The sequence below is a fragment of the Lycorma delicatula genome, chromosome 7 (genome assembly GCF_047948215.1).
Source record: "Lycorma delicatula isolate Av1 chromosome 7, ASM4794821v1, whole genome shotgun sequence".
NCBI classification, from domain to species: domain Eukaryota; kingdom Metazoa; phylum Arthropoda; class Insecta; order Hemiptera; family Fulgoridae; genus Lycorma; species Lycorma delicatula.
The window spans coordinates 124,277,862-124,300,438 of NC_134461.1; positions in this window are offsets into that span (position 1 = coordinate 124,277,862).

Sequence of the window (22,577 nt, forward strand, 5' to 3'; positions counted from 1 at the left end):
AATATCCAGATGGGGTAAATCAAGTATAAAATAATAATACGTAATATGTTAAAATTATTCTTGGTGTTCAATATTCTTGATTTTAAGTTCAAAGCATAATATAATGTCTCATGAAAACGGTAAAAAAAAAATCAAGTGGATCTTATGTTACTTCCTACTTATTTATCTAATAATAAATTACATAGTATTTATGTAATTTCATGTCATTTATCAAAATGTTCTTCAAGAAAATTTTTAAAAAAACGAAGAAAAATACAATGTTTTATTACACTTTAATCTACCTTGATTTTATGATGTGAAAGGAACAAAAACGTTTATAAGAATATCTTCTACTTACTGCTTAATAATTAATCTTTATTTCATGTCCTGAAAAAATTTAAACGTGTATATATCAATTGTCAAACTGGTCCTGAACGAAAGATAAAATGATCCATTTTATGTTCGTATCATGGTCCAGACTGGTCCGCATAAAAGCAACTAACTTTATGAGGTTTAAATCATACTTTTATAGAGCAGTTACTTTTACGCTGATCTGAATACTAGATCATGAGTTACAGCGTTCAAGTCCTAGTAAAGCCAGTTATTTTTACATGGATTTGAATACTAGATCGTGGATACCGGTGTTCTTTGGTGGTTGGGTTTCAATTCACCACACATCTCAGGAATGGTCGAACTGAATGTACAAGACAACACTTCATTTACACTCATACATATCATCCTCGTTCATCCTCTGAAGAATTACCTAAACGGTAGTTACCGGAGGCTAAACAGGGAAAAAGAGAGATAAAGAGAGAATACTAGATCATGGATACCGGTGTTTTTTGGTGGTTGGGTTTCAATTAATCACGCATCTCAGGAACGGTCGACCTGAAACCGTACAAGACTACACTTCATTTTTCAATCATACATATCACCCTCATTCATCCTCAGAAGTAATATTTTACGGTGATTCCGGATGCTAAACAGACAAAGAAAGACTGATCCAGAAACAGCTGACGCAAACAACTATTTCAATCAGGAATGGTTACGCGCGCGTGCGCGCAAATACAGAGGTTGTTCACAAAGTATGGCAACCCTTAAATAACAATAACATACCTCTTCAATAATAATTGATATTTTTAATCGTTAAATGCAAAAGTGAAACTTAAAAATGCTTAGACTTTAAACAATCTAGTTTTCGGTAAGAGACGACCACATTCCAAGCCCGTATGGCACCTACCATGACAGGACACTCAAACGTTTTTAATTAAAACTTTTGAATGACTAGCACTTTAATCAGAACGGTAATTTTATTTTACTTTAGTTATAGTGAGAAAAAAATATATATATATATTCTAGCGTACCCCGTCGCGACTTCGACCACAATATAGATGTAGCTTCACCCGCAATGCTTTTTTAATATAAACAATTTAAGATAAACAAAAATTTATTACAATCCCAAATCTAGCATTCCCATCGCGGCTTCGCCCATGTTCTACGGTTGCTTGCGCTTCCCTTCATGAACAGAGGATCATGGCTCGCTTCGCTCTCCCTTCCCGTTTTCTCCCGTTTCCCTTTCCTTCTCCTGTTTCTCTTTCCCTTACTTCACTTTCCCCTTCCTATCCCCCCTTTACCTTTCCCCTTCCCCTTCCTCTTTCCTCTTTTCCTTTTCCATTTCTTTATCCGTTTTTTCCTTTTCCCCATTTTTCCTTTCTTCTTTTTTGCATTTTACCGTCTTTTCTTTTACCTTTTTCGATTTTTCCTTTCTCCCTTTTTGATGAATTTCGGTCGGTCCATTTTGCCGCTAAGCAGAAATCACGGTAAAATTCTTTCTTATTCCTAATTTAAAAACAAAGCCTTTTCCGGACACATGTTTATTATGAACTTTTTTCATTATTTTAAACAGAGAAATAGGGCTGTAAAATTTAACGGCATTCTTCTGGAGCACTCACACACTCATTCAGTCGCTCTGCGCGCGCACACGATGTATTAATTAATATTACTTATTTGACAGATGTAATGAATTACTTCATTTCTATGCTTAACCTACGCTTTTAATCTCAACCAATTTTTTTGCACCTGACATTTTCAATTATTTGTTTCATATTCTAATTTTTTAATTCCATTTTAATTCAATTATTTATTTATTTAAATTTCATTTAATATTATTTTATTTTAATTAAATTTATTTAATCCCCTTCCTCTTCCCCCATTTCCCTTTCACCTTTCCCTTTCCATTTCCTTTTTTCGTTTTTTATTTTTTCCATTTCCCCATCTTCCCGTTTTATCTTCTTTCCTTTTACCTTTTTCGATTTTCCCCTATTTCCCTTTCTCCCTTCTTCCCCGCGCGTAAATCGGTCCAGTAGTTTTTTATTCTATAGCGGACACACATATCGGAAATACTGCAATGGAATCGTAAAATATTTAGTATAGCGTATGTTGCTTTACGTCAAAAGATAGCTCTGTTAACACGAATTTAGTTTTTTATCGACTTGAGCTCCTTAAAATCAAAATTTCGCAAAATCATTTCTTACTGCACGCCTACTTAAAGATACGAAGGTACCCTGACAATTTCAAGCCTCTACCTATAATAATTTTGGTTGTACGTTGATTATGAGTCAATAAATCAGTCAGGACATTCTCTTTTATATAAGAGATATATACTAGCGACTACCCGCGGTTTCGCACATGTACTTGAAGATCAAAGGGCTTTATCCCTTTGACAATAATTTGTTTTATCTTCAGTAGCGGCAGCTGTGAATGTTGCTTGAATTTCAGCTTGCGGGGTGTTTTGTAGCCTATATTGGTTCTCAACCTGTGTCGCGAAATTTTGGGATTTAGAAATAAATTTTAAGCCGTTCATGAAGTTTCTGTACAACGTAATTTATACTTATCATGAAACCTGTAATACGGTAAAATTTATTATGAGACAAGCTGCACCAGTCAATACAAGCAACAATGCTGGTTTAATTTTTCTTCTTCCAGATTATTTTGAGTGAACAACTGCAAAAATGTTTAGTTTACTCTTAACACCTGATAATAAACGAGTGTTCACTATTGCCACGTTTATCCCTCTGCGTAGGTATTTTTTAAGACTGAGGAAAATTTCGAAAATCAGCTTACACAAAATAAGAAAGAATGCCTGAAGAAGTTAATAAAAGAACACCTAAATGCGTTACAAACTTCAGTAACGAAATATTTCCCAACCTTGTCCGTTTAAAAGTTAGAATAGTAATTTCTCCTTTTGGTACAAATGGTGAGATCAACATATAAAATGCCACTAACCTAACCGTAACTGAAAAAATGAATTGTTACACTTGTCGTGAAATTCGATCATGAAAACAAAATTTCTAGCTACTTCAGTTCAAAAAAAAAAGTATAGACTAGGTACATCTTGAAAACGATTTGTGCGTCAGCCTGTCAACCATAAGGCTACGTGTTGACACACCGAGCGCAGACTTCACATTAATTTTAGCAGTGAATTTAAAAAAAAAAAATTTTTTCATAAGACTTCTGGTATAGATCGTCGATATTCCAGGCACTTACCTTTGTCTTTCTCTCATGCGACTCGACATGCTGCTTGTACTTAGAGCCCGTGTCAGTCAACGTTAGTCAATATACACTGGATATCTGATATTTAGAATTAGAGCTTACATATTGATATAATCATTATTTTAATTTTTTTTTAAATAGGTGTGTCGTCGGTAAAAAAAATTGGAAACCACTGGCCTATGTTTTTCTATTAAAAAAAAAAGATTCATCAAAATCGGTGCAATACTAATCGGAGAATGAAGAATTTATACGTTTCACAAACTGATTTTTTTTTTCAAAATTACACAATTTCTTCATTTTTGGAAAAAATAACGCATGATATCGGTTTTTTTTAGCCTATAAGTTTCTCTAAACAAAGATTTAAAAAATATTCAATAAAATCGGTGCAGTTTTTTTGCGTGACTAAATAACAAACAAACGAACTTTCATATTTACATATTAGTATGATAAATATACAGAGGTTAATAAAATATCGGAACTGTTAATAATTTTTCAACCGGTAAACAGCCGCCAAAATGAAATGTAGCCAGGGTCCTATCTCAAAACGATCTATTTTTTATAAGAACATTGTTTGGGGTCTAATGTAAGGAGTTTTTGAGATTAGTGTGAAAAATATTAAATGACCACCATCACACCGGTTAGGGCGTTGTCGTAGTTCGACGTTCTCTGCGTCTATTTTTTTTTTTTCAGTGTCTTTATTTCATACTTGTTGTCATATGTTTTTTCACGTTTGACAAATGAAGAAAATTTATTAATAGTTGGACTAGTTATTTAAAAGTTAGCTTTCTTTATTAACCTCCGGCATAAATATGCAAAATAAAAATGCAAAATTGCATTTTTATTTACAAATTATTGTTAAATTGCGATAATGTGTTTTTTTTTTAATCATAACATAATCTTTGTCAGCTTATATATATATATATATATATATACCTCAGTGTTTTTAAATACCATTCCTGACCAAAATAATTCTCTCATCAAAATGAACGAAAATAGTATTAAGTTAAAAGTAGTTAAAAAGCATACGTTTCTTTATTTGTTCAACTGAAAGAAAAAAATAAAGAAAAGTATTGAAATAAAACTGCACAGACAGAAAAACTGATGTGAAATAAAAAAAGACCACCCTCTATTTTTTACCGATAGAATGAAACGAGTCATTAGATTTCAAGTTCAACACCAAATATTTGTAAAAAAAAGCGGCAAGAAATAAATGTTAATTTAAAGTAATGATGATGCATGAAACATTACTAATAAATTTGCTTATTAAACCGTATTTCAGTTCTTATCTCAAAAATAGCACTACAATATGTAACCTTTGATTTTTGACATTAATAAATATAACGTCTTTATAAATAATTTAGTATAAATTTATTAGAATAATACTACATGGCTTTATTTTCTGGTTATTTCTTTTCTAATCGGAAAAAACAACGGCTTGCCTGGTCCATAGCACAACCCAGTTATAATTTAACATAAAAAAATATAAATGATTATATATTTTCTGTGTAACTCCTATTTCTTGATAGTTGATTATATTAGAGAATAAATTTATACGTTTCGATTTATCCACGACACATTAAGTGTGATTATTACTTAAATATTATCATATTATATTATTGATACATTTAAATTATTATTTTAAAATTTACACGAGAAAAAATAAATCGAATAAAAGTATTTTTAAATTCCTTTGATCAATTTTCTAATAAAATTATTATACAAATTATTTAATTAAATTAAAAAAAAAACTCGTTTTATATAAAGATAACTTGTATCGATTACATATTTAAACAGCTAATATATATAATACTTGCATAAATAATGTTCTTGAATTAAGGTTAAATAAAGCGAAAGTTTTATTCCGTCGGGCTATACGACCTTTAATATCTGGTGAAACATGACTTGATTCGGTTTTATTCTATTTTTTTTCTTTAATCATATAACTTTTTCATTTACGTGTAAAGCTAAGCATTTATATACATGAGAACTTAAAAAAAAATTATCCGGAATGTATTTTTTAATTAGTTTAATTATAAGTTTTGCTATGTAAAAAGAACTCGAATAGAAAAAGAGAGATAGAACTCTCAAAGAGAAGGACTTAGACCAACGCAAATGAAAACAAATTGAATCAAAGCTGACTAAACTTATTAATGTTGCGTGATATCTCACAGCCACTTGCGTTATTTGTTAATGAATGTTTTGATCGACCAGTAACTGGTACAAAAAAATATTACCGTATAACAACACAATACCCATATTTGAACAATTGAATAAAATAAAATAAAAGTATTGTTACTTTTTTACATTTTCTTTAAAAAAATTCACCGCAGAAGATTGAACGTATAACAATATTTTCTATTAAATAACGCATTTGTTATTTGCAAAACCTTAGTAAATCAGTGTATACTGTAAATGTATAGCATTAAAAGCATAGCATATAGTAAATTAAAATGCAACTACCTTCGCTGTCACTTAACCACAAATAATCGATCTCACTTCCATTGAACGCGTTCGAAGTACATTTCTTAACGATCTTTTAATCAAATCATCCGGTATTTCTAACAAAGCCGTAATAATCGATTCGCAAATCCGTACCGAAGATGGTTTCTTAATTTTAGCTGATGATATAGTCTCCTGTGTTTTATTGGCCATCAGATTTGTGATGTGTTTACAGAGTTTGGTTTTAAATGGATATGTTGAGATTGAAAAATAGATATCATTCCATTAGGAATAATAACTTGATCACATTTTCCAGCAATCTGTTTTTATCTCTTTAAATCATCGGTCGTACGACTAATAAAACTGACAATTACAACTATGATAGATAAGACGCCGCCTGATCGATGCTCCCAGACGCATTTAATCCAATTTAGTACTAATTCGATATTCATGCATCCCTTTTCTTGTACTCGCACGATAATATCTGGTGGAAAATCTTTTAAAAATTACATACGGGAGTAATTTTTTGCTGTTCGAAAGTATTCTCAGCATTGTAACCGATAGTGAATATCTGAACACTCTGCACCTTCACTTTCGATTTTGTCGCTGGCATTTTGAAAGTCACAAGTGTCACAAGGCATTCCTAATCTAATCTACGAAAAGAGAATTTAGCGATTATCTTGGCCGATTCGGAAGATGACCGTTCCGGAACTACATTTATTGTGGTCTCCCGGACACCCCCTGCCATACGTTTTTTGAGTGCAACAGGTGGGAAGAATTCAAACGGCTTTACGGTCTCGCCTGGCTAACGCCTGAAAACTCAGTAGATTACATGTTGCAAGGGGCAAGGGAGTGGTCGACGGTGGAGAACATCGTGACACGGGTCCTCAAAAAGAAAGAGGAGGGGTACAGAGAATGGGGAGAAAACTGACTGGGCTGGCCTGGAGATGTATGAAGCGGGACAACTCCCTGCAAACCTGCCGTTCGTCCTCGAGTGCGCAGATGGACCCCAGTGAGGAGGCACGGGGACTCATAACCTATGCATCGCGTTTAAAAGGAATGCAACCCGAACAAGGACGAAGGAGGTGATCTGAAAAGACCCGTACCGAAGGGGAACCAAAAATGGCAACCTCTGCTAGAGTGGGCAAGAAAAAGACCCAAACCGGCGAGGGGGGCCAGCGGCGGCACCCCTCGTTTGAATGGGTACAAAAACCAAAAGATCCAACCGGCAGGGGCCCTACTGTCATGCCGGACGTACAGCCGGTAGACGGGGAGGGCCGTTTGAGTTAACGGACACGCCCCTGCGCTGAAAAAAATCTTATCAAGAGAAAAACTGTTCCTTTTACGTACATCTCTGACATATTTTTGAAAAATTATCAGTTGACTTTGTAACTTGTAGTAGCCGTTGTGCTTATCCCACCGGCTGGGTGTAATGGTGAACGCGTCTTTCCAAATCAGCTGATTTGGAAGTCGAGAGTTCCAGCGTTCAAGTACTTGTAAAGTCAGTTATTTTACACGGATTTGAATACTAGATCGTGGATACCGGTGGACTTTGGTTGTTGGGTTTCAATTAACCGCACATCTCAGTAATGGTCCAACTGAGACTGTACAAGACTACACTTCATTTACACTCACACGTATCATCCTCATTCATCCTCTGAAGGATTATCTGAAAGGTAATCACCGGAGGGTAAACAGGAAAAAGAAAGAAAGTAGCCGTTGTGCTATTGTCGTCCTTTTTCGATTAGAAAAGTTATTTCGGTAATGAAATCAACGTAACCGGTTTAGACTATCTTTAAACTCATCTCATCGATATTTAATTCACCGGTATTTTCCAGGAGGTTCGTCTAACACATTTCTGTAGAAAACCGTATCTAAACCGACGTACATTTCGTATCAGCGATGAAAACGTTTCTTATATTTCCGGATAATTCATGTTTTTCCACCGAAATGCTCTCTTGTTTTTTATCTACTACGAAATTTGTTTCTTTGTTTCGCTACTCACGAATGTAGAACTAAATCAAATTTTCCTGCTTGTAGCACACGATTTTCACGCTCCTTTACGTAAACAATAATATGTAACTTTACTGTGCTAGTGAATGCTAATGAATGCAGCCTCTTTTTTCACACATTCTGTAATTCTACTTTACACGATATTTTAGGTACTTAACGGTCGTTATTACAATGAAAACTGATAACAGAATGACTACAAAATTATTGATATTAATGTTTTCTTATGAAATAAGAATAGCAACAAGTGAAAAAAATGCAAAGGACAGCATCCGATAAGTCTGGCGCCACGTTGTAGATACGAGTTTAATTTCCTAATTTAATTACTCTACTTTATTACTTTACTTGAACTACTTTCCTATAATTACTCATAGCATAGTTTTTTCTTTATCTAAATAATTTTTATTTCACTGGATGTAGATTCGAAGTCAAAACAAAGCAGTTTGTTATAATTCTGTATGGATATATATATATATACGTTTAATGATTATATCATCAATGTCAAACCTTAAAATCAACGAATAGAGCTATTTATGCAACCGTTATTCCGGAAAAAGATTGTGCGTGTGGTACATGGGTGTATACGAAAGTACTCTTTGAGAACGCGTTATGAAGAGCAGAGATTCATATCCTCCAGAAAAAAATAATACTTCGACAGGTTTGTTTGATACACTGTACGTTATCCGGAAATTAACTGTACGGGAGAAAATAATGATAATCGCATTAAAATATATTAATATTCTGTCTAATGTAAACCATTTCCTCTTCCTCCGATGGAAATTTATTCTGATATGAAAGAAAGACGGTGGTGATCGTTTATGGTCATTATAGATAATGTTATCAAACTGTTAATGATATCACTTTTTAAACTCTCGACCAGATGTGTTCAAATAAACGAAAAAAATCCGTTTATTTGAATCGGTACATCGGCACTTAGATTACTATAATAATTTTGTTTCTAGTACAAACAAAGCAGATGGAATTGTAGCAGAATATTTGGAAGAAAATGAAAAGAGAAGAGTACGAAGACTGGTTGGCGATAGAACATGTAATTACAGCGATAAACTCACATGAAAAGACGTTTTTTAAGCATCGCTTCTATATTTAAAATAAGAACAAATGGGTGAAGATGACTGAGATGTTTGTAAAGGAGCTCTACCGATGAAAATGAACAATAAAGTACGGCAAACTTTACAAACTATTCGGCAGACATCCGATAGAATGATGAAGATTTTTCATAAATATTATGAATAGAAGAGATTTATTAACGATCTTCTAATAGCAATCGGCAGGAAATAAACTACACATGAATTTTTTTTAAATTATTTTACCTGTATTAGAATAATTACGTAAAACGCCCTTAAAAAAGCATTAAAATTAGAAAATATAATTTTTTTCAATTATTCCTTAACTCAAATTATTTAACATTAAATTATATCGAACCATTTTTAAATTTCGTTGACCTTTAACAAAATAGCATAAACAAAAATTCGGTCAAATCCATGCGGACGAACGAAGTTTGGAACAAAATATTTAATTCATTTGGTCCAAAATGTATGCGGCAGCAGAAATATTTAAGGGTTTATTCACAAATATAGGGGCTTTCAAACTTCTGAAATATATTATTGCATATATGCACAGAATAAAGTAAAAATAAAAGTAATGCGATTAAAAGATACTTTTTTCCACAACTAAATCATTTAATAATAAGCCCATGATACGAGGTTCTAAGAAAGAAGCCGTAATAAGAAAGGGAGTCCGACAAGGATGTTCCCTTTCCCCGTTACGTTTTAATCTTTACATAGAACTAGCAGTTAATGAAAGAACAATTTAGATTTGGGGTAACAATACATGGTGAAAAGATAAAGATGCTACGATTTGCTGATGATATAGTAATTCTAGCCGAGAGTAAAAAGGATTTAGAAGAAACAATAAACGGCATGGATGAAGTCCTACGCAAGAAATACCGCATGAAAATAAACAAGAACAAAACGAAAGTAGTCAAATGTAGTAGAAATAATGAAGATGGACCACCGAATGTGAAAATAGGAAAAGAAAAGATTACGGAGGTAGAAGAATTTTGTAATTTGGGAAGTAGAATTACTAAAAATGAACGAAGCAGGAGCGATATAAAATGCAGAATAGCACAGGCGAGCTTTCAGTCAGAAATAAAATTTGTTTACATCAAAAATTAATTTAAATGTCAGGAAAAGATTTTTGAAAGTATATGTTTGGAGTGTCGCTTTATATGGAAGTGAAACCTGGACGATCGGAGTATCTGAGAAGAAAAGATTAGAAGCTTCTGAAATGCGATGCTACAGGAGAATGTTAAAAATCAGACTGGTGGATAAAGTGACAAATGAAGAGGTGTTACGGCAAATCGATGAAGAAAGAAGGATTTGGAAAAATATAGTTAAAAGAAGAGACAGACCACATAAAGCGACTATTCCAGGATGCCTTAGCATCCTGGAATAATCGCTTTAATATTAAAGGTTCAGGTAGAAGGAAAAAATTGGGCAAGCAGGCAACATTTGGAATATGTAAAACAAATTGTCAGGGATGTAGGATATAAGGGGTATACTGAAATGAAAACGACTGGCACTAGATAGCGAATCTTGGAGAGCTGCATCAAATCAGTCAAATGACTGAGGACAAATAAAACTGGGTTCTTAAGGAACTCCCATAATAAGTCAATCCATAACAAAAGTCATCAGGCAGCGATGTTCTTAAATTCATTAGCAAAATATATCTACCTTCACTTCAGAGTCCATAAAAACAAACAAATGAATAATCAATAAAAAACATACAAATAATTAAGCGATAGCTACACGAACAAAGAGCAAAACAACTTGTAGAAATTGACCACAAGAATACTATTTTTAGCTATAAACAAAAAAGTAAAGAAGTTATAAAACATAATATCACTAAATTTCGCGATAGTTACTGCAAACTGTCATTCAGTAGCCCCTAAATCAAGAAGAACATAGAGACGTTTCAACCTTTGGGCGTCCCCGTTATTATCCAGCAGATCGATCGCTAGTGGTTGACAGGATTTTCTAAACGTTGTTGGTGTTTAACACTGTACTGTCTCACAACCTCACGAACCGTCGAAAGCTCCAGATATTCGTGAATCTCATAGTTTCGTGTGAACCAAGGCGCCTCCGCAATCGTTTCGTTAACTTGTTTTGAAATTTTGGAGTTTTTTTTATGATATCTGTGTTACTATTACTTGTCCTTCACAAATCCACACCAGATTGATCGTAGAATAGCTTTTTACATCAGAACTTTATTGAAAAATTATAAAAATAATCTATATAATTTTAAAAATATATAAAGAAATGTAATTAATAAACAGGGTACTTATGAATTTTATTGATTGTCGATGTAGCGGGGGAATAACATAAAAGAATCTTGTTTTCTCATATATAGAAAACTTAGTCGTTTATAGAAACAACTGTAATTATTTATTTTTTATAAATACAAAAAGGTTTAAATATAAGAAGATTTATTTACACGATCGTTAAAGATACAAAAACTTAATGCTTCTTAAGTAGGTAAAGTAGGTGGATAAACATAACCGAAAGAAAATAATCTGATAAAAATACAAGAAAAGAAGGAGGAAACCACTAATGCGACGTGTATGCATACGTATGTGGTGTACGTCGTAAAACCAAAGCGTTCATTTAACTGAAGGATAGTACTTCACTATAATAGAATAGTAAATAAATATAAAATATATACTCGTACATCTTACGATGTAGGAGTTATATCTCATTGTATGTAAATTAAATTGACGTTCGCTTCTGCCTCTTTTTAATATTGTTAGCAAGGATATAAGATCACAGAGCATGTTACAACTTAAATGAATGGTATATACAGGAGATACGCAGTATTAATATACAACTGGAGAGTTAATTACTAATTTTATTATAATTATTATTCTTAAAACAATACGATGAGTAACAGTAAAATAAGAAAAAATCTAATTACAAAATTACCTCAAACAGGTATGATTCATTTTTCATAATTATACCTTATTCAATTTAGTATAATTATGCCGATTTCGAATATTATTATTATTGTAATTTATTTTTATTATTCACAAAAAAAATTTAATACACGAAAAAATTAAATTAAAAGAAATGTTACATATAATAAAATGATCCTTAAGTGGAAATTTATGTTTTGTAAAATCTCATTCATTTATTTTTAGAACTTATATAAACAAACGCTCTGCTGTTCTTCTAGGCAGTGCCCTTGAGCCCATTAAAAATTATTAGTTCGGTACATCCGGATATTATCAAATTATAGTCTAAAATTAACGAAACAAATAATACTAAATTTTTACTTCTTGTACGAAGTAAAGGAAGTAATGTGATCGCGAAAAATTTCTGTTTTCAAATTTCAACAGAAATATGACCATTTTGACCACCCCCTGAATCTATTTTGACTAGTTTCGGCGTGACGTCTGTACGTAACTCGCCTAAGTCAAAAAAACTATTAGCCGTAGGATATTAAAATTTTGGGTTTAGGACTATTGTAACATTTAGTTGAGCACCTCCCTTTTTGATAGCAATCGACTGGACCAAAGGTGTCCAAAAAAAAACCAAAAACCAAAACAAATAGAATTTTGGACTTTTTTTTAACTACAGTAATAAGCTCTTATTGAGAGCTTTTTAACGATATATCATAAGTGATATTTATTTTCATTGGTTCCAGAGTTATAGCCAAATGAAATTTTAATTAATGAAATATTTGCATCTTACAAAGGGAAGACAAATCGGTTCGAATCAGACTTCATCTTCTTTTCTTTTTTTTTTAATTTAAATATATTGATTTATAAGTAATAATTATTAATTAACCTCTGATTATAAAAAAAATATTTACAATAAATAATAATTCAATAATAACAATAATAAAAATCAGAAGTTATTAATGAAATAAAATTGTACGTACATTTCATTTCAAAAAAATGTGTATATGTAATTTAATAGGCGTACAAGGAAATCATGTGATGTCCACATCAGATTTTTTTTATTCTTATTTACGTCATTATTAATATGAAAAGAAGAGTAAATAAATGTTTCTAAAATATTAAGGTACTGGTTGTAACAGAAGACAAATAAGAACAAAAGGTCTGTCGTCCACGGTAGATAGAAATAGTTCACAAACCCATCCGTCCATTAGAAAAGTATTTTACCTAAGATATAAACGTAATACGTTACCAAAATTAGGAGAAATTAATTAGGCATAGAAATTACAATTAATGTAACAAATACATTAAAATGTGATTAAGCCAAACAAGCAGAACTTTCGAGGAAAAAATTAAAGTAATAAAATCAAAATACAGAATATAATTATTAAAAAGAATATTCCTACTGTACAAAACTACAAATATTTTACTTATATCATCAGGGATTCCTCCTCTTATGTCTGAGAGCTGGCGACCTGATTCATATCCCGCTGACAATTTCCCGCCATATCTTACGAAGCTCTGCCATTGGAATCAATGTGCCTAACGTTTCTCCTGTCGCCTAATATTAGTTTATTTAAGCCATATTTTCGGTTGTCTTACGCGTGACCTGCTGCTCTCGTTTTTTTTCCTGAACAATTTTTCCGTAGGCCTGGTGAAAATCTCTCAAGATTTTCGCCAGGCCTACGGATTATATGACCGAAAAAGTGGAGAATGCGGTGGAAGCAAATTGTGGACAACCTCCTTCGTATACCCAGCTAGTTCATAATCCCAAATTATCTTCTTTTAACCCAGATCTATTTACCAATGATAATTGTTGCGAAATTTTAAGCGTCTTTGTCTTTAATTCGACGGGGAATTTGGCCACAAAATTCCGACCGAACCCTAGAAAACTGGTTAAAAACAGTTGCATGGATAAAAATAATTTATTATATTAAATATCAGCGATGCAATAATGAAAAGATAAACAAGTTTTTTATAAAAAAGAAAGAATAATTATTTTTAAGACGTTTACGCATATTTGAATATACATTTATCGTATTAACATTTTAAATGCGTACAAAATAATAATTTATTAATTTAATTATTATTATTTAAAAAACCATTCAGAAAAGTAATGATATTTTTTGTTACGAAAGAGCGGCCATCAACAGCTATGATTAGCCCGGTGGAAATTTTTAGCGTATGAAAAGATGCCATGCCTATTCGGGATTGGAACTCGGAACCGCCACACGAAATGCCAAGACGCTACGTGTTGGTTTTAAAATTATTCAATTTACATACAATTTGATAGGATTACTTTCTATGTGTAATAAGCAGTACTAAACTTCGAAACTGTTGCGATCTTAGCAGAAGAGATAATAGTAATTATCTTAACAATTTTATAATAAACAATTTACAATAATTGTCTGTTGGTTTTGTTAAACGTCGATAAGATTCGTATTAAGGATATGGGGAATCCTTCCAGTTACTCCATCCTTGGGTTTTTAAGTGATTTAGTGGATTTGTTTGATTCTACCTATAGACCTGTTTCCTATCTAATTAATATGTAAGAAGCTCAGTTCTAGGGATGAAACACGAGTAAACCGAGGCTTCTCCTTCCTAATCAAATATAATACTGCGCCGGGCTGGAATTATACGTGTGCAATATTATGATCCGGTTGTCTCTCGTCTTGATACAAGCATATCTTTGTATGCATAACTACCTGAAACCTATCGATAAATTGTAGAAGTCCAACGTACAAAAAACGATCGGAATATATACGTAATTATTTTTATAGGTAAAAAATGTTAAATTTTTTGTAACACACTCACGATTTATTAGAACGATTCCAAAATTATTTAATTTATATACAATTTGATAGGATTACGTAATAATTTATTATACGGCAAACAAAATAAAATGAAAGAAATTAAATGAAATTACTCACGTACGATACAAAAAATGAAATATGAGAATAGAAAAAAAATTATAATGTATAAGCGTTGTTTGTTAAATTACAAGATTAGAATGTACGACGAAAGAAAACATTAGTACAGACACCTAATACAATAACAATAACAATTACTCAGGCGATACATTATTTGAATAATTTATATAATGTATAAAATAATTAAATATGTAAAAAAACAATAATACACAAGTATAATATTATTAAATAGTTTTATATGGAAGTAACAAAGAGTTTAAAACGAAACAAAACTTTTTAAGCGAGACAGACAACTACGACGGCAATTTTGGCATGAGTCAGGACCCAAGTTAAACTAAATTAATATTCAGAACGAGAGGCGACATTTTTTTTAACCCACAAATGGAATAATAAATAGGCAAACCGTCGTAGTATAAAGAACTGAAACGAAGTATAAAGTGACAAATGAAAATAAAATTATGCAACAAAAGACACAATAAAATCTAACGTTAAAATAAAATATTTAATTAAATATAAATTAAATTAATTAAACTTTTTTGCTAGTTTCTACAATAAAATTAAAAATTTGAATAATTAAAATTTTTCTTTAAAAAAAATCCTACTTAACATTTAATTCGCAACACAATTATAGTTGTTAAATATAAAAGTTATCGTAGTTAATTAAGATTTATTTTTCTTAGGCATATTTGTTAGCGATTAAAAAATAACAATATTTGCAAAAAAAGGTTTTTACAAAATCGCACCCCACACCCAAAAAAAAACTCTAAACTACTGCTATGCTGTGATGTCATAGGTGAAAGGTACAATTAATATTAAATAAATTAATATTTAAAGTGTAAGAACGTAACTCGGTCTGGCCGGGTCTCGAATTCGACCGCCCGGTTGACTCGGAAACTCGTGCGTTAAACCTCGCTGCTAGACCAGCTGCCGACCGTACGCGCGAAATTTGTTCAATGTAAATCGTGAAATTACATTAGTTAGTGTCGACCGTCGCCGCTATTACCGCCACACCCACGCGAATTAAATACGGTATGGGCGCTCGTTGTAGTTAGAATCATTGAATTAAATAAACGAAAAAATATTATATTTAAATAAAGTGATAAACATTTTAAATTAAGTTTTATGTGTGTGTAAACCGTGCATCAGAAACAACCCGCAGTTGTAGGACTTTCCCTTTTTTTGTTTTTCTCTTTTTGTATAATATTTTTCTCCCAAGGCCGGACCCGCTTTCCTGCATAACTCCACCTTCGTGGGCGGGAGGGTGGCATCGCCTCTAACCGCACGAGTGGCCATACTAAGCCCTGCTATGCCGTTCCCAGCAGCACCAGCCAGACAGCCGGGACTCAGTCTTTAAAATGCCTGGCCTCTAGTTGAAGGACCCTCAAAAGGACTAGTCCCCGGTAGGGACCATGGTCTTTCATTTACCACCCTACTTCCCCAGAAGTCCCCGTTCACTCATCGGCGGTGAAACGCCTAACCATTACACCCCTCCTGGAGCCCGACTCTATCCACCATCCTTCCTTAAGAACAAGTTTAGCTATCCTCGACTTCCTCCTCATCATACCGTCAATCGTCCTACCGATGAGATTCCAATTTCGTTGGTCATAAAGCACGGCCTTAATTATATTATCGGGAGTAACCTGTCCGATCACCACATGTACCTACCGTCTATGTGTATCCGATGTTGAACAGAGGAAGATGGTACGCACCACTGTATCCCTATCCCTGTAGTATAAACATGCAAGGGACCTCTTTCTTTTTCTTTTGTTCAGAAATTCATTGTAGCACCTATAACCTGACAGGAATTGCCTAAATTCATACGACAATTCCCCATGTCTCCTAGTAAGCCATGGCGTAAACCGCGGGATGAGCCGTCTCGTCCATCCACAGTTTGTGATGTAGTCCCCCTCTGTTGCCAACACTCCACCAAGTTCTTCCTCGTCTGGAACTTCGTGACTTTACCTTTCCACCATCTCTTATACCAGTAATTCTAGCGGCAGCATTCGCGCAATTAAGAAAATTGCCTCAGCCGAGATGTAGGATTTTCCTGGAACGCGGCTTTAGCCGCGTGACGGGAAAGTCTTACAACTGCGTCATCAGTTTTTATATATATGTATTCAATAATAACTTCCTCTACAAAATAAATACGTTGAAAGTTCTACCTATGAAAATTTCAAAATGTTGGCCATTTTTAAATTATTAATAGCACCTTAAATATTAATTTTATCAATTAATGTTTCAGTATATAAATTGTTAAGCCTTTTATTTTGGACGAAATGATGTATTTATTTAAATCCATTGATATACGGGCTGAAATTGTTAAAGGGAAACGCAAAAATTATTTGTGAAACAGACATAAGTAGTCAGAAAGCGCATTTCCAGCGTGCACACTTGCCGATAAGCGGGTAGATGATATCCTATTTCACGTATATTAGCTTTCTTCTAATATCATAAACAGACTACATATTAATGCCCGAGAATTAATAAATTTTTCTTATAAAGGAAATATACAACGGGTTATTGATTTATTATAATCGATAACAGCTAGTGAAATATCACCAGAACCTCTAAGAACATTCTGTAGAAACAGATTTCTAAAATTGTTTATTAAATTTTGTTATTTAAAATCGATTAACAAAATCGTTTTTTATTTGTATTTCATAATTTATTTGATCGATTTTAAATATAAATAATAAAGTTATTAATATTTAAAAGCCAATGATACAGTGATATATTTGAAATAAAGGAATGTCAAGCGCGAAACCGGGTAAGTTATAAGACCCTTTGCCGGCATTTTTTAAATAAAAAGAAAAATTTATATTTTGATGTATTATAATAACGTTAAAATACGGAAAGCAGTAATACCTAAAGGTACAGTACCAACAAGAGTGTTATTGTTGTTTGGTATAATCTGACAAAGTATATAATAATATATTGCAACGAAAATCAGGAAAATCAGGTTTGCCTGTGCTAAGATATTTGTCACATGATATTAAGAAAAGAAAAAAAGACACAAGGAAAGACTAGTTAATAATCCCTATAAAAGCTTTTATAAATAAAAAAGAAAATATAATTTGTTCTTACAAGTAAGGCCTTTAAAATAAATTATTATTATGCGGATAGAGTATAAAGATAAATTCAACAAGAAATTAAAGATTTTTTATGATGATTTTTCATAAATATATAGCCGAAAGTTTGTCTGTAGTTTTTTCTCGCGAGAACCAACAGACCGATTGCGTTCAAATTTTCAGGGTACATTTGTGTTATCCAATGAAAGGCTTTAACCCATAGACCAAGGCCCTACCCCCTTTGGGGGTGAATTCCGAATTAATTACATTCATAAAAAAAAAAAATCCTTATACTTCATTATTACATTTCTGTCACCATGGCAACAGAGATAAGTTATGAATTTTTAGTTACGATAGTTACTACTGTTCTAACCCACCGGGTTGGTCTAGTGGTGAACGTGCCTTCGCAAATCAGCTGATTTCGAAGTCGAGAGTTCCAACATTCAAATCCTAGTAAAGGCCAGTTACTTTTATACGGATTTGAATACTTCATCGTGGATACCGGTGTTCTTTGGTGGTCGGGTTTCAATTAACCACACATCTCAAAAATGGTCGACCTGAGACTGTACAAGATTACACTTCACTTATACATACATATCATTCATCCTCTGAAGTTAATATCTGATGGTGATTCCCGGAGGCTAAATAGAAAAAAAAGAAAAAAGTTACTACTATTCTGCCTTTTGTAATTAAGTTTCTTTTTATGGTTTCTATAAACATGAATACTTTAACTGTTATTCATCAGTATTATTCTTACAACCAGGGTTAACGAACACTGCGGGGGGCCCGGGGACAGAGCCCTCTGGCTAGAAGGGAACAGCAACCGAAGTGAACTCTGCGGCCCTGAAATAGTTCCCGTGGAGCCTCTAGATCGGCTCCAGGGTTCGCCTGGGCCGACCTGAGCCCCGTGGGTCGATTGGGCGGACCCCCGACCTGGTAATTTTTTTATAAATTAATAACAGTATGTAAAATCAAATACAAATAACCAGTACTAATTATGCGTTAATAAAGCACAAGAAATAATGTTCAGGATGAATGATTTACAAAATTACAAAAATGTTGATACTACCCATTACTTTTTCCTTTTTTCCACAAATATTGTATTTGCAAATAATACAAATTTTTCTCATCAAATTTAGTATAAGAAATTTATGGTTAAACGGTAGGCGATAAAAATTTATTCGAACTTATTTTTTAATTCGGATTAAATTTTCCATTAACGACATTATTTGATTTTTTAATGTTTTCTATGTTTTTGTTTCCGACGGACAGCGATAATACAATTTAAAGATGTAACGTTTTGAAACGACAATGATCGCGACTATAAATCTTTTGAAGGAAGTTTTATTATAAAACAAGGTTGGTTAGTTTATCTTTATCAAGGATAAATATTTTTTAATTATTTTATTTTTTTTTGCAGTTAAGCCAGTTATGCACCACGCAAATATCAATTATTATGGTTTCTTTTTCTTTTCTCCCAATATTCTTTTATTCGTTTCGCGTGTTTAGTCTTTCTCTCTTCTGAGCATTTCATTATGTTGTGATTTTTTTTCCTCGCCGTTTCAAACATAATTTCGCGTATTTTTGTCTGAAAGCTTTCTATCTTCTCTGATTTCCTATTTTGCATCCCTAGATTCCATAATCCTTTCTTTATTTGTTGAATGTACCCACGGTTGCTCTTTTGTTCCCAGAATTTAATGAATGTTGTTTTTTTTTTTTTTTTAGTTTCTGTTCGTTCATTATGTATATATGGCCCGAAAATCTCCTTCGTTTTTATCCATTTTTTGATAAATTCTATTTCTTCATAGAATTCTTGGTTAGGTTTCAGTCTATTTCCTTCTGTTGTTTTCTTGGAGCCTAGGATAATTCTCGGTGTTCTTCTCTCAATTTTGTTTAACGGTTCCAGGTCGATAAGGTGTAACGTTTCACTTTTGTATAATACCATTACAAACAGTAAATGGTATTTTTTTAAATTTTAAATCCTTAGAAAGGTACTGTTAGTCTTTTTTTTTTAATCTCCGGGACCACCGTTAGGTATTGCTTTACAGGATGAGATGAATGATTTTTAGCGTGTGTGAAAATGTCATGCCTGATCGGATTCGAACCCGGGGAACTCCGGATGAAAGGCCGAGACGCTACCACTCGCGCCACGGAAGCCGGCCTCCTCTTTATTTCTAATAAATATATATAGTAACTGTTTCGTCTACTTCTTTGCATAAAGGTATATATTCAGTTGTCTTAATTTACAGCTGAGATTAATTATACTTCATTATTTTTCATTATTGTTCGCTCATACAGTCATGTTCATCTCATTCAAAAATAATAAATAAACTACAATGTAAATAATATAAACATAATAATAAATAAAATATGCAAACATTAATAAGAAATATTAAACTAATATTCAATAAGTGTAAATAATGTATTTATTTAATAGAAACCTGAACCAGTGCCTTACAGTAATGAATAGTGAAAAGTTAAGATGGCACCATTCGATGAATAGGCACTGAAATTCAAAATTCCACTTTCCAATGACAACAGAAACTAGGAAAAATAAAGCTAAATGACAAAAAACAATTATATACGCAAAATAAATAAAAGTGGTAATTTACATTAACAGATAAGAAAGAAAAATTAACATTAAAACTTAATAAAACGTTTAAAAATTCATGCAAGATTTGCATAAAAGAAAAATATTTTTTTATGCTTTCATATGCACCGGGATAAAGCAAGATTTACATAAAAGAAAAATATTTTTTTATCTTTCACAAACACCGGGATAAAAGTTGGTTTTACACAATCAGGTTCAGATGGGAAACTTTAAGGAGGTAGGTAGTTTCATCATCTAATATTCCTGTCGTTGGGATAATCCCCCACAAAGGGTGCTAAATGACTCGGAGACGAAAATTAAATTAAATCTCTACACGTAGCAGATTGAATGGTGAAAGACAAAGAAAAAAAAAGGTTATTTAATTTTTTTCATTTTCTTATAATTTAATTTCGTGTAACTTTTTCCAAAAATTTCATGTAGTCGTTGTTCCAAAAAAGTGAGCGAAGGAGTGTGTATGTTCGCGCGCATTAAAATATATATGTAGAGTGGTCCAAAAGTCGCAGTACTGCCTATTATTTCAGAAGCCGTAAAGAAAATTAAACATTTGGATACATTAACGTAAATTAAATACGAGGGCCCCCTTTGGGGCATAACACAACAACGGCCGCCATTTTGAATCGCCGTCCATTTATTAAAATGGGAAGGGGGTCATGTAACGTAACAAAACAGATTGAAATTTTACCAGGAATTCATTTCTGCAATTATATTTCACATAACTGTTACGGTGTAGGAGTTATTGGCATCCACAAGTTTCGACGATGGTTTTGGCTGCCTTTGCGAGGAGCCCACAATGCAGCACTCGACGTCTTGCAAGTGAAACTGGTGTCAGACGTTCCTCCATTCTTCATAGCAAAAAATGGCACCCGTTTAAGATCCAAATGCTGAAAAAACTTTCTGAGGATGATCCAGACAGACATGTCGAGTTCTGTACGGGAACATTTCGTCAACATCAGAACAATCCTACATTCCCACAGGGTATCCTATACAGTGAGGAGGCAATGTTTTATGTCAGTGACGAGGTGAACCGGCAGAATCACCGATGTTGGTGTAATGAAAATCCCCACTGGATTGACCCGTCCAATGTTGTAGGAGATGTTAAAATTACGGTGTGGTGTGGAATATGGGGTATCCGCGTGGCTGGACCAATGTTCATCGATGGAATGCTTAATTCCGAGTGGTATGGACATGCTGAAAGAGACTATCTTTCCTTCCCCTTTAAATGAAGATGGAACATTCCGTTCGTTTTCTCAACAAGATAGTGCTCCGCCGCACTTTGGGCTAAATGTTCGTCAGTAGCTCGATGTCCTGGGCAATGGATTGATCGGCGTGGCCCACAGGAAGAGCCTCAAAGATCACCCGACCTCACATCAATGGATTTTTATCTGTGGGGCCATTTGAAGCAACTTGTTTACGCAGACAAGATTCGTGACGTTCACCATCTTCAACGAAGAATTACGCTGTGCTGCACGGAAATCGCAACAGAAGTGCTCCTGCGAGTGTCTGCTGACTGGATTAAGCGACTTGAGTTATGCATTCAACAAAACGGTCGACATATTTAACACATCATGTAGCCCTCCAGTGTCAATTTTTGATGCCAATAGCTCTTACACCGAAACAATTATATGAAATATGATTGCAGAGATAGATTCCTGGTAAAATTTCAATTAGTTTATACGTCACATGACCCCTTCCCATTTAAATAAATGGGCGGCGATTCAAAATGGCGGTCATTGTTGTGTTATGCCCCAAAGGTGGGCCCTCATACCTAATTTACGTTGATGTATCCAAATGTTTCATTTTCTTTACAACTTCTGAAATAACAGGGTATACTGCGACTTTTAGATTTTTTTATAACAAAATCTTGTTAGTGTGTTATAATATATTACTTATTCTGATATTCATAAAACTTTTACGAGAAAATTCAAGGAAATTAGTCGTGTAAGTAAATAATACATATATACCCACTGCAGATAAACTTAGCTCACGCTCGGTAGTAGCAATCTGTTTAAATCTTA